We start from the raw sequence: 16,497 nt of genomic DNA on the forward strand, positions 1-16,497 counted from the left end.
GCCTCCGGCGGTGTACCGGGATATGCAATGAATCACGAGTGACAAGTATGAAAGAATTATGAACGGTGGCTTTGCCACAAATACTATGTCAACTACATGATCATGCTCAGCAATATGACAATGATGGATGTGTCATGATGAACTAGATGGTGGAAAGTTGCATGGCAATATATCTCGGAATGGCTATGGAAATGCCATAATAGGTAGGTATGGTGGTTGTTTTGAGGAAGGTATATGGTAGATGTATGATACCGGCGAAAGTTGCGCGGTATTAGAGAGGCTAGCAAGGGTGGAAGGGTGGGAGTGTGTATAATCCATGGACTCAACATTAGTCATAAAGAACTCATATACTTATTGCAAAAATTTAGAAGTTATCAAAGCAAAGTATTACACGCATGCTCCTAGGGGGATAGATTGATAGGAAAAGACCATCTCTCGTCCCCGACCGCCACTCATAAGGAAGACAATCAATAAATAAATCATGCTCCGACTTCATCACATAACGGTTCACCATACGTGCATGCTACGGGAATCACAAACTTCAACACAAGTATTCTTTAAACTCACAACTACTCAACTAGCATGACTTTAATATTATCACCTTCGTATCTCAAAACAATTATCATGCTTCAATCTTTTCTTAGTATTCAACACACTCGAAAGAAAGTTTCACAAATCTTGAATACCAAGCATATTATTATTAGGCAAATTACCATGCTATTAAGAGACTCTCAAATTAATTTAAGTGAAGCATGAGAGATCAATAGTTTCTTTAAAATGAATCCACCACCGTGCTCTAAAAGATCTAAGTGAAGCACATAGAGCAAAATTATCTAGCTCAAAAGGATATAAGTGAAGCACATAGAGCAAACTTATCTAGCTCAAAAGATATAAGTGAAGCACACAGAGCAAAATTATCTAGCTCAAAGGATATAAGTGAAGCACATAGAGCAAAATTATCTAGCTCAAAGGATATAAGTGAAGCACATAGAGTATTCTATCAAATTTTAATTCATGTATGGCTCTCTCAAAAGGTGTGTATAGCAAGGATGATTGTGGCATACTAACAAACAAAGACCCAAATAATACAAGACGCTCCAGGCAAAACACATATCATGTTGGTGAATAAAAATATAGCTCCAAGTAAATTACCGATGGAATTGGACGAAAGAGGGGATGCCTTCCGGGGCATCCCCAAGCTTTGACTTTTTGGTGTCCTTGGATTATCTTGGGGGTGCCATGGGCATCCCCAAGCTTAGGCTCTTGCCACTCCTTGTTCCATGATCCATCAAAAGAATTCACCCAAAACTTGAAAACTTCACAACACAAAACTCAAAATAGAAAACTCGTGAGCTCCGTTAGTGAAAGAAAACAAAAGACCACTTCAAGGTACTGTAATGAACTCATTCTTTATTTATATTGGTGTTAAACCTACTGTATTCCAACTTCTCTATGGATTATATTTTACTAGCCATAGATTCATCAAAATAAGCAAACAACACACGAAAAACAGAATCTGTCAAAAACAGAATAGTCTGTAGTAATCTGTAGCTAGCGCAAGATCTGGAACCCCAAAAATTCTAAAATAAATTTCTGGACGTGAGGAATTTATCTATTAATCATCTTCAAAAATAATTAACTAAATATCACTCTTCAAATAAAAATGACAGCAGTTCTCGTGAGCGCTAAAGTTTCTGTTTTTTACAGCAAGTTCAACAAGACTTTCCTCAAGTCTTCCCAACGGTTCTACATGGCACAAACACTAATTAAACACAAAAAACACAACAAAAACATAGGCTAAATAATTTATTTATTACAAAACAGGAGCAAAAATCAAGTAATAAAAAATAAAATTGGGTTGCCTCCCAACAAGCGCTATCGTTTAACGCCCCTAGCTATGCATAACGAGCAAGAATAGATCTAGGTATTGCCATCTTTGGTAGGCAATCCATAAGTGGCTCTCATGATAGTTTCATATGGTAATTTTATTTTCTTTCTTGGAAATTGTTCCATGCCCTTTTTTAATGTAAATTGAAATCTAATATTCCCTTCCTTCATATCAATAATCGCACCAACCGTTCTAAGGAAAGGTCTACCAAGAATAATAGGGCAAGAAGGATTGCAATCTATATTAAGAACAATGAAATCTATGGGCACATAATTCCTATTTTCAACAATAAGAACATCATTAATTCTTCCCATAGGTGTCTCAATAGTGGAATCCGCAAGATGCAAGTTTAGAGAGCAATCATCAAAATTACGGAAATCTAGTAAATCACACAAAGTCTTGGGAATAGTAGGACACTAGCACCCAAATCACACAAAGCATAAAACTCATGATCTTTAATTTTAATTTTAATAGTTGGTTCCCACTCATCATAGAGTTTTCTAGGGATAGAAACTTTCAACTCAAGTTTTTCTTCATAAGATTGCATCAAGGCATCAACAATATGTTCGGTGAAGGCTTTATTTCGACTATAAGCATGTGGAGAATTTAGCACGGATTGCAACAAGGAAATACAATCAATCAAAGAGCAATTTTCATAATTAAATTCCTTGAAATCCAACATAGTGGGTTTAGCAACATCTAGATTTTTATTTCTTTCAATCCCACTTTCATCAACTTCATCATTAAGATCTAAACACTCTGAATTTTTAGAACGCCTTCTAGGTAAAGGAAGATCATATTCAGTTTCATCAAGATTCATATTGCAAAATAAAGATTTAATTGGAGACACATCAATAAATTTTAGATCTTCATCTTGATTTTCATAGGAATTGGAAGAACACGCTTTAATAAAGGCATCTTTGGAAGCACGCATCCTAGCGGTTCTTTCCTTACACTCATCAATTGAAATTCTAATGGCCTTTAGAGACTCATTAATATCATGCTTAGGTGGAATAGATCTAAGTTTCAAAGCATCAACATCAAGAGCAATTCTATCAATGTTCCTAGCCAAATCATCAATCTTAAGCAATTTTTCTTCAATCATAGCATTAAAATTCTTTTGCGAAGAAATAAATTCTTTAATATTAGATTCAAAATCAGAGGGCATCTTATTATAATTTCCATAAGAGTTGTTGTAGGAATTCTCATAATTATTAGAAGGATTACTAGGATATGGCCTAGGATTAAAATTCCCTCTATAAGCGTTGTTACCAAAATTATTCCTACCAACAAAATTCACATCCATAGATTCATTGTTATTCTCAATCAAAGTAGACAAAGGCATATCATTAGGATCAGAAGGAACACTCTTAGTAGCAAATAATTTCATAAGTTCATCCGTCTTTCCACTCAACACATTAATTTCTTCTATCGCATGCACTTTTTTATTAGAAGTTCTTTCAGTATGCCATTGAGAATAATTAACCATAATATTATCTAGGAGTTTAGTAGCATCTCCTAAAGTGATTTCCATAAAAGTTCCTCCCGCGGCCGAATCTAAAAGATTTCTAGAAGAAAAATTTAATCTGGCATAAAAATTCTGTATAATCATCCACAAATTCAAACCATGAGTAGGGCAATTACGTATCATTAATTTCATTCTCTCCCAAGCTTGTGCAACATGTTCATGATCAAGTTGTTTAAAGTTCATTATATCAACATGTTCATGCATTTGTTCCATGAATCAATACTATTCTTAGGCAAAGACGAAAACCAAGCTTTAGCACAATTTCTAAGCGAAAAAGGAAATAGCTTCAATTTAACGACATCATTATTGACATCTTTTTTCTTTTGCATATCACATAAATCAACGAAGCTATTCAGATGAGTAGCGGCATCTTCACTAGGAAGGCCGGCGAATTGATCTTTCATAACAAGATTCAACAAAGCAGTATTAATTTCACAAGATTCAGCATCGGTAAGAGGAGCAATCGGAGTGCTAAGGAAATCATTATTATTGGTATTGGTGAAGTCACACAATTTGGTGGTATCTTGAGCCATCGCGACAAACAAGCAATCTAACACACGGGCAAACAAAAAGCAAGCGGACAAAAGAGGCAAACAGAGAGGGAGGATAGAGAGAGAGGGCGAATAAAACGGCAAGGGTGAATTGGGGGGAGAGGAAAACGAGAGGCAAATGGCAAATAATGTAATGCGAGAGATAGGGATTGTGATGGGTACTTGGTATGTTGACTTTTTGCGTAGACTCCCCGGCAACGGCGCCAGAAATCCTTCTTGCTACGTCTTGTGCTCGCGTTGGTTTTCCCCGAAGAGGAAGGGATGATGCAGCAGAGTAGCGTAAGTATTTCCCTCAGTTTTTAAGAACCAAGGTATCAATCCAGTAGGAGCCCACGCTCAAGTCCCTCGTACCTGCACAAAGCGATAGCTACTCGCAACCAACACGATTAGGGGTTGTCAAGCCCTTCACGGTCACTTACGAGAGTGAGATCTGATAGATAAAATATTTTTGGTATTTTTGATATAAAGATACAAAGTAAAAAGTAAAAGCAAAGTAAATAGCAAAACAATATGAAAGTGATGGATATTGATATGATGAGAATAGACCCGGGGGCCATAGGTTTCACTAGTGGCTTGTCTCAAGAGCATAAGTATTCTACGGTGGGTGAACAAATTACTGTTGAGCAATTGATAGAATTGTGCATAGTTATGAGAATATCTAGGCATGATCATGTATATAGGCATCACGTCCGTGACAAGTAGATCGAAACGATTCTGCATCTACTACTATTACTCCACTCATCGACCGCTATCCAGCATGCATCTAGAGTATTAAGTTAAAAACAGAGTAACGCCTTAAGCAAGATGACATGATGTAGAGAGATAAATTCATGCAATATGAAATAAACCCCATATTGTTATCCTCGATGGCAACGATACAATATGTGCCTTGCTGCCCCTTCTGTCACTGGGTAAGGACACTGCAAGATCGAACCCAAAGCTAAGCACTTCTCCCATGGCAAGAACTACCAATCTAGTTGGCCAAACCAAACGGATAATTCGAAGAGACTTGCAAAGATAACCAATCATGCATAAAAGAATTCAGAGAAGATTCAAATATTATTCATAGATAGACTTGATCATAAACCCACAATTCATCGGTCTCAACAAACACACCGCAAAAAGAAGATTACATCGAATAGATCTCCACAAGAGAGGGGGAGAACTTTGTATTGAGATTCAAAGAGAGAGAAGAAGCCATCTAGCTACTAACTATGGACCCGAAGGTCTGAGGTAAACTACTCACACTTCATCGGAGGGGCTAGGATGATGTAGAAGCCCTCTGTGATGATGGCCCTCTTACGGCGGAGCTCCGGAACAGGCCCCAAGATGGGATCTCATGGATACAGAAAGTTGCGGTGGTGGAATTAGGTTTTTGGCTCCTGTTCTGATCGTTTGAGGGTACGTGTGTATATATAGGAGGAAGGAGTACGTCGGTGGAGCACCGAGGGGCCCACGAGGTAGGGGGCATGCCCTAGGGGGGCGCCCCCACCCTCGTGACCACCTCTTTGATCCCTTGCAGTAGGGTCCAAGTCTCCTGGATCACGTTCGGTGAGAAAATCACGTTTCCGAAGATTTTATTCCGTTTGGACTCCGTTTGATATTCTGTTTATCCGAAACACTGAAATATGCAAAAAACAACAATTCTGGGCTGGGCCTCCGGTTAATAGGTTAGTCCCAAAAATAGTATAAAAGTGGGAAATAAAGCCCAATATAGTCCAAAACAGTAGATAATATAGCATGGAACAATCAAAAATTATAGATACATTGGAGACGCATCACATCGCAGCCCCAAACTTTCAGAAACGACAACTTTGGTTTCTTGCCAAACCACAGTTCATAAGGCGTCGTATCAACGGATTTCGATGGTGCCCTATTTAACGTGAATGCGGTCGTCTCTAAAGTATAACCCCAAAATGATAGCGGTAAATCAGTAAGAGACATCATAGATCGTACCATATCTAGTAAAGTACGATTACGACGTTCGGACACACCATTACGCTGTGGTGTTCCGGATGGCGTGAGTTGCGAAACTATTCCGCATTGTTTCAAATGAAGAGCAAACTCATAACTCAAATATTCTCCTCCACGATCAGATCGTAGAAACTTTATTTTCTTGTTACGATGATTTTCAACTTCACTCTGAAATTCTTTGAACTTTTCAAACGTTTCAGACTTATGTTTCATGAAGTAGATATACCCATATCTTCTTAAATCATCTATGAAGGTGAGAAAATAACGATATCCGCCACAAGCCTCAACATTCATCGGACCACATACATCTGTATGTGTGATCTCCAACAAATTTGGTGCTCTCTCCATAGTACCGGAGAACGGCGTTTTAGTCATCTTGCCCATGAGGCACGGTTCGCAAGTACCAAGTGATTCATAATCAAGTGGTTCCAAAAGTCCATCAGTATGGAGTTTCTTCATGCGCTTTACACCGATATGACCTAAACGGAAGTGCCACAAATAAGTTACACTATCATTATCAACTCTGCATCTTTTGGCCTCAGTATTATGAATATGTGTATCACTACTATCGAGATTCAACAAAAATAGACCACTCTTCAAGGGTGCATGAACATAAAAGATATTACTCATATAAATAGAACAACCATTATTCTCTGATTTAAATGAATAACCGTCTCGCATCAAACAAGATCCAGAGATAATGTTCATGCTCAACGCTGGCACCAAATAACAATTATTTAGGTCTAATACTAATCCCGAAGGTAGATGTAGAGGTAGTGTGTCGACTGCGATCACATCGACTTTGGAACCATTTCCCATGCGCATCGTCACCTCGTCCTTAGCCAATCTTTGCTTAATCCGTAGCCCCTGTTTCGAGTTGCAAATATTAGCAACAGAACTAGTATCAAATACCCAGGTGCTACTATGAGAAGTAGTAAGGTACACATCAATAACATGTATATCACATATACCTTTGTTCACCTTGCCATCCTTCTTATCCGACAAATACTTGGGGCAGTTCTGCTTCCAGTGACCAGTCTGCTTGTAGTAGAAGCACTCAATCTCAGGCTTAGGTCCAGACTTGGGTTTCTTCTCCTGAGCAGCGACTTGCTTGTTGTTCTTCTTGAAGTTCCCCTTCTTCTTCCCTTTGCCCTTTTTCTTGAAACTGGTGGTCTTATTGACCATCAACACTTGATGCTCCTTCTTTATTTCTACCTCCGCAGCCTTAAGCATTGCGAAGAGCTCGGGAATTGTCTTATTGATACGTCTCCAACGTATCTATAATTTTTGATTGCTCCATGCTATATTATCTACTGTTTTGGACTATATTGGGCTTTATTTTCCACTTTTAGACTATTTTTGGGACTAACCTATTAACCGGAGGCCCAGCCCAGAATTGCTGTTTTTTGCCTATTTCAGTGTTTCGGATAAACAGAATATCAAACGGAGTCCAAACGGAATAAAATCTTCGGAAACGTGATTTTCTCACCGAACGTGATCCAGGAGACTTGGACCCTACTGCAAGGGATCAAAGAGGTGGTCACGAGGGTGGGGGGCGTCCCCCCCTAAGGCACGCCCCCTGCCTCTTGGGCCCCTCGATGCTCCACCGACGTACTCCTTCCTCCTCTATATACACACATACCCCCAAACGATCAGAACAGGAGCCAAAACCTAATTCCACCGCCGCAACTTTATGTATCCATGAGATCCCATCTTGGGGCCTGTTCCGGAGCTCCGCCGTAAGAGGGCCATCATCACGGAGGGCTTCTACATCATCCTAGCCCCTCCGATGAAGTGTGAGTAGTTTACCTCAGACCTTCGGGTCCATAATTAGTAGCTAGATGGCTTCTTCTCTCTCTTTGAATCTCAATACAAAGTTCTCCCCCTCTCTTGTGGAGATCTATTCGATGTAATCTTCTTTTTGCGGTGTGTTTGTTGAGACCGATGAATTGTGGGTTTATGATCAAGTCTATCTATGAATAATATTTGAATCTTCTCTGAATTCTTTTATGCATGATTGGTTATCTTTGCAAGTCTCTTCGAATTATCCGTTTGGTTTGGCCAACTAGATTGGTAGTTCTTGCCATGGGAGAAGTGCTTAGCTTTGGGTTCGATCTTGCTTTGGGTTCTTTGTTTGTTAGTATGCCACAATCATCCTTGCTATACACACCTTTTGAGAGAGCCATACATGAATTAAAATTTGATAGAATACTCTATGTGCTTCACTTATATCCTTTGAGCTAGATAATTTTGCTCTATGTGCTTCACTTATATCCTTTGAGCTAGATAATTTTGCTCTGTGTGCTTCACTTATATCTTTTGAGCTAGATAAGTTTGCTCTATGTGCTTCACTTATATCCTTTTGAGCTAGATAATTTTGCTCTATGTGCTTCACTTAGATCTTTTAGAGCACGGTGGTGGATTCATTTTAAAGAAACTATTGATCTCTCATGCTTCACTTAAATTAATTTGAGAGTCTCTTAATAGCATGGTAATTTGCCTAATAATAATATGCTTGGTATTCAAGATTTGTGAAACTTTCTTTCGAGTGTGTTGAATACTAAGAAAAGATTGAAGCATGATAATTGTTTTGAGATACGAAGGTGATAATATTAAAGTCATGCTAGTTGAGTAGTTGTGAGTTTAAAGAATACTTGTGTTGAAGTTTGTGATTCCCGTAGCATGCACGTATGGTGAACCGTTATGTGATGAAGTCGGAGCATGATTTATTTATTGATTGTCTTCCTTATGAGTGGCGGTCGGGGACGAGAGATGGTCTTTTCCTATCAATCTATCCCCCTAGGAGCATGCGTGTAATACTTTGCTTTGATAACTTCTAAATTTTTGCAATAAGTATATGAGTTCTTTATGACTAATGTTGAGTCCATGGATTATACACACTCCCACCCTTCCACCCTTGCTAGCCTCTCTAATACCATGAAACTTTCGCCGGTATCATACACCTACCATATACCTTCCTCAAAACAGCCACCATACCTACCTATTATGGCATTTCCATAGCCATTCCGAGATATATTGCCATGCAACTTTCCACCATCTAGTTCATCTTGACATATCCATCATTGTCATATTTCTTAACATGATCATGTAGTTGACATAGTATTTGTGGCAAAGCCACCGTTCATAATTCTTTCATACTTGTCACTCGTGATTCATTGCATATCCCGGTACACCGCCGGAGGCATTCATATAGAGTCATACTTTGTTTTAGTATCGAGTTGTAATCATTGAGTTGTAAATAAATAGAAGTGTGATGATCATCATTCAATAGAGCATTGTCCCAAAAAAAAGAATGGCCAAAAAAAGGAAGGCCCAAAAAATTAAAAAGGCACAATGCTACTATCCTTTTTTCCACACTTGTGCTTCAAAGTAGCACCATGATATAGCAAGTCTCATATATTGTGCTTCAAAGTAGCACCATGTTCTTCATATAGAGTCTCATATGTTGTCACTTTCATATACTAGTGGGAATTTTACGTTATAGAACTTGGCTTGTATATTCCAATGATGGGCTTCCTCAAATTGCCCTAGGTCTTTGTGAGCAAGCAAGTTGGATGCACACCCACTAGTTTCTTTTGTTGAGCTTTCATACATTTATAGCTCTAGTGCATCCGTTGCATGGCAATCCCTACTCACTCACATTGATATCTATTGATGGGCATCTCCATAGCCCGTTGATACGCCTAGTCGATGTGAGACTATCTTCTCCTTTTTTGTCTTCTCCACAACCACCATTCTATTCCACCTATAGTGCTATATCCATGGCTCACGCTCATGTATTGCGTGAAAATTGAAAAAGTTTTGAAAAAGTTACAGTATGAAACAATTGATTGGCTTGTCATCAGGCTTGTGCATGATTTAAATACTTTGTGTGGGGAAGATGGAGCATAGCCAGACTATATGATTTTGTAGGGATAACTTTCTTTGGCCATGGTTATTTTGAGAAGACATAATTGCTTTGTTAGTATGCTTGAAGTATTATTATTTTCTATGTCAATATAAATTTTTGTCTTGAATCTTTCTAATCTGAATAGTCATACCACAATTAAGAAGATTTGCATTGAAATTATGCCAAGTAGCACTCCGCATCAAAAATTCTCTTTTTATCATTTACCTACTCGAGGACGAGCAGGAATTAAGCTTGGGGATGCCTGATACGTCTCCAACGTATCTATAATTTTTGATTGCTCCATGCTATATTATCTACTGTATTGGACTATATTGGGCTTTATTTTCCACTTTTATATTATTTTTGGGACTAACCTATTAACCGGAGGCCCAGCCAAGAATTGTTGTTTTTTGCCTATTTTGGTGTTTCAGATAAACAGAATATCAAACGGAGTCCAAACGGAATAAAATCTTCGGAAACGTGATTTTCTCACCGAACGTGATCCAGGAGACTTGGACCCTACTGCAAGGGATCAAAGAGGTGGTCACGAGGGTGGGGGGGCGCCCCCCCTAGGGCGCGCCCCCCTGCCTCGTGGGCCCCTCGGTGCTCCACCGACGTACTCCTTCCTCCTATATATACACACATACCCCCAAACGATCAGAACAGGAGCCAAAAACCTAATTCCACCGCCTCAACTTTCTGTATCCATGAGATCCCATCTTGGGGCCTGTTCCGGAGCTCCGCCGGAAGAGGGCCGTCATCACGGAGGGCTTCTACATCATCCTAGCCCCTCCGATGAAGTGTGAGTAGTTTACCTCAGACCTTCGGGTCCATAGTTAGTAGCTAGATGGCTTCTTCTCTCTCTCTTTGAATCTCAATACAAAGTTCTCCCCCTCTCTTGTGGAGATCTATTCGATGTAATCTTCTTTTTGCGGTGTGTTTGTTGAGACCGATGAATTGTGGGTTTATGATCAAGTCTATCTATGAATAATATTTGAATCTTCTCTGAATTCTTTTATGCATGATTGGTTATCTTTGCAAGTCTCTTCGAATTATCCGTTTGGTTTGGCCAACTAGATTGGTAGTTCTTGCCATGGGAGAAGTGCTTAGCTTTGGGTTCGATCTTGCGGTGTCCTTACCCAGTGACAGAAGGGGCAACAAGGCACGTATTGTATCGTTGCCATCGAGGATAATAAGATGGGGTTTATTTCATATTGCATGAATTTATCTCTCTACATCATGTCATCTTGCTTAAGGTGTTACTCTATTTTTAACTTAATACTCTAGATGCATGCTGGATAGCGGTCGATGAGTGGAGTAATAGTAGTAGATGCAGAATCGTTTCGATCTACTTGTCACGGACGTGATGCCTATATACATGATCATGCCTAGATATTCTCATAACTATGCACAATTCTATCAATTGCTCAACAGTAATTTGTTCACCCACCGTAGAATACTTATGGTCTTGAGACAAGCCACTAGTGAAACCTATGGCCCCCGGGTCTATTCTCATCATATCAATCTCCATCACTTTCATATTGTTTTGCTATTTACTTTGCTTTTACTTTTTACTTTGCATCTTTATATCAAAAATACCAAAAATATTTTATCTATCAGATCTCACTCTCATAAGTGACCGTGAAGGGCTTGACAACCCCTAATCGCGTTGGTTGCGAGTAGCTATCGCTTTGTGCAGGTACGAGGGACTTGAGCGTGGGCTCCTACTGGATTGATACCTTGGTTCTCAAAAATTGAGTGAAATACTTACGCTACTCTGATGCATCATCCCTTCCTCTTTGGGGAAAACCAACGTGAGCTCAAGACGTAGCACGATGCTTATGTGAAAAAGCTTCAACCTGATAAGCTCGAACCCAAATCGGAGAAATGTGTCTTCATAGGATACCCAAAGGTGACTGTTGGGTACACCTTCTATCACAGATCCGAAGGCAAGACTTTTGTTGCTAAATTCAGAGTTTTTCTAGAGAAGGAGTTTCTCTTGAAAGAAGTGAGTGGGAGGAAAGTAGAACTTGATGAGGTAACTGTACCTGCTCCCTTGTTGGAAAGTAGTTCATCGCAAAAACTGGTTTCTGCGACACCTACACCAATTAGTGAGGAAGTTAATGATGATGATCATGAAACTTCAGATCATGTTGTTACTGAACCTCGTAGGTCAACCAGAGTAAGATCCGCACCGGAGTGGTACGGTAATCATGTTCTGGAAGTTATGTTACTAGACCATGGCGGACCTACGAACTATGAAGAAGCGATGGTGAGCCCAGATTCCGCAAAATGGCTTGAGGCCATGAAATCTGAGATGGGATCCATGTATGAGAACAAAGTGTGGACTTTGGTTGACTTGACGGTGATCAGCAAGCAATTGAGAATAAATGGATCTTCAAGAAGAAGACTGACGCTGACGGTAATGTTACTATCTATAAAGCTTGACTTGTTGCGAAAGGTTTTCGACAAGTTCAAGGGATTGACTACGATGAGACCTTCTCACCCGTAGCGATGCTTAAGTCTGTCCGAATCATGTTAGCAATTGCCGCATTTTATGATTATGAAATTTGGCAAATGGATGTCAAAACTGCATTCCTGAATGGATTTCTGGAAGAAGAGTTGTATATGATGCAACCGAAAGGTTTTGTCGATCCAAAGGGAGCTAACAAAGTGTGCAAGCTCCAGCGATCCATTTATGGACTGGTGCAAGCCTCTCGGAGTTGGAATAAACGCTTTGATAGTGTGATCAAAGCATTTGGTTTTGTACAGACTTTTCGAGAAGCCTGTATTCACAAGAAATTGAGTGGGAGCTGTGTAGCATTTCTAATATTATATGTGGATGACATATTGTTGATTGGAAATGATATAGAATTTCTGGATAGCATAAAGGGATACGTGAATAAGAGTTTTTCAATGAAAGACCTCGATGAAGCTGCTTATATATTGGGCATCAAGATCTATAGAGATAGATCAAGACGCTTAATTGGACTTTCACAAAGCACATACCTTGACAAAGTTTTGAAGAAGCTCAAAATGGATCAAGCAAAGAAAGGGTTCTTGCCTGTATTACAAGGTGTGAAGTTGAGTAAGACTCAATGCCCGACCACTGCAGAAGATAGAGAGAAAATGAAAGATGTTCCCTATGCTTCAGCCATAGGCTCTATCATGTATGCAATGCTGTGTACCAGACCTGATGTGTGCCTTGCTATAAGTCTAGCAGGGAGGTACCAAAGTAATCCAGGAGTGGATCACTGGACAGCGGTCAAGAACATCCTGAAATAACTGAAAAGGACTAAGGATATGTTTCTCATTTATGGAGGTGACAAAGAGCTCATCGTAAATGGTTACGTTGATGCAAGCTTTGACACTGATCCGGACGATTCTAAATCGCAAACCGGATACGTGTTTACATTGAACGGTGGAGCTGTCAGTTGGTGCAGTTCTAAACAAAGCGTCGTGGCGGGATCTACGTGTGAAGCGGAGTACATAGCTGCTTCGGAAGCAGCAAATGAAGGAGTCTGGATGAAGGAGTTCATATCCGATCTAGGTGTCATACCTAGTGCATCGGGTCCAATGAAAATCTTTTGTGACAATACTGGTGCAATTGCCTTGGCGAAGGAATCCAGATTTCACAAGAGAACCAAGCACATCAAGAGACGCTTCAATTCCATTCGGGATCTAGTCCAGGTGGGAGACATAGAAATTTGAAACATACATACGGATCTGAATGTTGCAGACCCGTTGACTAAGCCTCTTCCACGAGCAAAACATGATCAGCACCAAGGCTCCATGGGTGTTAGAATCATTACTGTGTAATCTAGATTATTGACTCTAGTGCAAGTGGGAGACTGAAGGAAATATGCCCTAGAGGCAATAATAAAGTTATTATTTATTTCCTTATATCATGATAAATGTTTATTATTCATGCTAGAATTGTATTAACCAGAAACATTATACATTGGGAATACATAGACAAACAAAGTGTCACTAGTATGCCTCTACTTGGATAGCTCGTTAATCAAAGATGGTTAAGTTTCCTAGCCATTGAGATGGGTTGTAATTTGATTAACGGGATCACATCATTAGGAGAATGATGTGATTGACATGACCCATTCCGTTAGCTTAGCACACGATCGTTTAGTATGTTGCTATTGCTTTCTTCATGACTTATACATGTTCCTATGACTATGAGATTATGCAACTCCCGTTTACCGGAGGAACACTTTGTGTGCTACCAAACGTCACAACGTAACTGGGTGATTATAAAGGTGCTCTACAGGTGTCTCCAAAGGTACTTGTTGGGTTGGCGTATTTCGAGATTAGGATTTGTCACTCCGATTGTCAGAGAGGTATCTCTGGGCCCTCTCGGTAATGCACATCACCTAAGCCTTGCAAGCATTGCAACTAATGAGTTAGTTGCAGGATGATGTATTACGGAACGAGTAAAGAGACTTGCCGGTAACGAGATTGAACTAGGTATTTGATGAGGACATCAATACCATTGTTACACCCACAGCCCCTACTGTTACATATACTGGACCAATTACTAGAGCTCGCGCACGCCAATTAAATTACCAGGTACTTTTGTTTCTTGGTAATGATTCTAATGTTCATGAGATTATGATGCTGCCTAAATTGGATACATTTGTTTTGCTTACAAATGAAGGGCCTAGCTTGGAGAAGGATGAACATTGGAGCAAGAACACGCATGGAGTTGATGGCATGCGCAAGGGGATCAAGAACGGAGTTACAAGTGTTGATTTCAGGACTTTGAAGCCGCCATAAGGAGTGCATGAAGCCTTGGACGAAATATACAAGATGCCACTTCATAATATTCGTCCATAGGCTATTCTAGGTGCTGCGTCACCTTATTAATGGGCCAGGCCCATGTAATTTCGAAATACTTAAGTATAGGCTATTTTTAGAGTCCGTATGTGTGGGGAAACAAGAGTTAGGGTTGGTTTCGGACCCCACCCTCAAGGGCCACGAAATTCCCCCCTCTTCCTCCATATATACAGCCCTTAGGGCGTCGTTTAGACTTTGGGTTTTGTTTAGATTAAAAGTTCGCCATAGCTGCAACTTCGCGTACTTCGTTTGTGTCCAACGACCAGACCAAGACGTCACAGAACCCCACCTTGATCAATAAAGCTTTCATCTTATATTCGCAATATCCAGATTGCAATCTCAGTTTCTTGCTTGTTCTTCGTTTGCTCGCAGGAAACAGACCCTCGTGGTCAGGTTGATCGTGCTCCGGCGTGGTCAATAACCCTCGGAAGTTGGTTTTAGCGATTGCTAAGGCGCGACGTCTCGCACGTTCGTAGTCGGATCGTCAAGGTCAACTCCCACAGAAAACGATAGCCACCATCTCATCGAAACATCGGGAGGATTTGTCACTCCGATTGTCAGAGAGGTATCTCTGGGCCCTCTCGGTAATGCACATCACCTAAGCCTTGCAAGCATTGCAACTAATGAGTTAGTTGCAGGATGATGTATTACGGAACGAGTAAAGAGACTTGCCGGTAACGAGATTGAACTAGGTATTGAGATACCGACGATCGAATCTCGGGCAAGTAACATACCGATGACAAAGGGAACAACGTATGTTGTTATGCGGTCTGACCGATAAAGATCTTCGTAGAATATGTGGGAGCCAATATGAGCATCCAGGTTCCGCTATTGGTTATTGACCAGAGACGTGTCTCGGTCATGTCTACATAGTTCTCGAACCCGTAGGGTCCGCACGCTTAACGTTTCGATGACAGTTATATTATGAGTTTATATGTTTTGATGTACCGAAGGTTGTTCGGAGTCCCGGATGTGATCACGGACATAACGAGGAGTCTCGAAATGGTCGAGACATGAAGATTGATATATTGGAAGCCTATGTTTGGATATCGGAAGTGTTCTAGGTGAAATCGGGATTTTACCGGAGTACCGGGAGGTTACCGGAACCCCCGGGAGGTTAATGGGCCTTAGTGGGCCTTTACGGAGAAGAGGAGAGGCGGCCAGGGCTGGGCCGGGTGCCCCTCCCCCCTAGTCCGAATAGGACAAGGAGAGGGGGGCGGCGCCCCCCTTCCTTCCTCTCTCCCTCCTCTTTCCCCCTCCCAAGTCCTAATCCAACTAGGAAAGGGGGGAGTCCTACTCCCGGTGGGAGTAGGACTCCTCCTGGCGCGCCCTCTCTCCTGGCCGGCCGCACCCCCCTTGCTCCTTTATATACGGGGGCAAGGGGGCACCCTAGAGACACAACAATTGATCGTTTGATCTTTTAGCCGTGTGCGGTGCCCCCCTCCACCATAGTCCACCTCGATAATACTGTAGCGGTGCTTAGGCGAAGCCCTGCATCGGTAGAACATCATCATTGTCACCATGTCGTCGTGCTGACGAAACTCTCCCTCAACACTCGGCTGGATCAGAGTTCGAGGGACGTCATCGGGCTGAACGTGTGCTGAACTCGGAGGTGTCGTGCGTTCGGTACTTGATCGGTCGGATCGTGAAGACGTACGACTACATCAACCGCATTGTGCTAACGCTTCCACTTTCGGTCTACGAGGGTACGTGGACAACACTCTCCCCTCTCATTGCTGTGCATCACCATGATCTTGCGTGTGCGTAGGAATTTTTTTTAAATTACTACGTTCCCCAA

This window comes from Triticum urartu, chromosome 7 (genome assembly GCF_003073215.2).
Source record: "Triticum urartu cultivar G1812 chromosome 7, Tu2.1, whole genome shotgun sequence".
In the NCBI taxonomy this organism is placed as follows: Eukaryota; Viridiplantae; Streptophyta; class Magnoliopsida; order Poales; family Poaceae; genus Triticum; species Triticum urartu.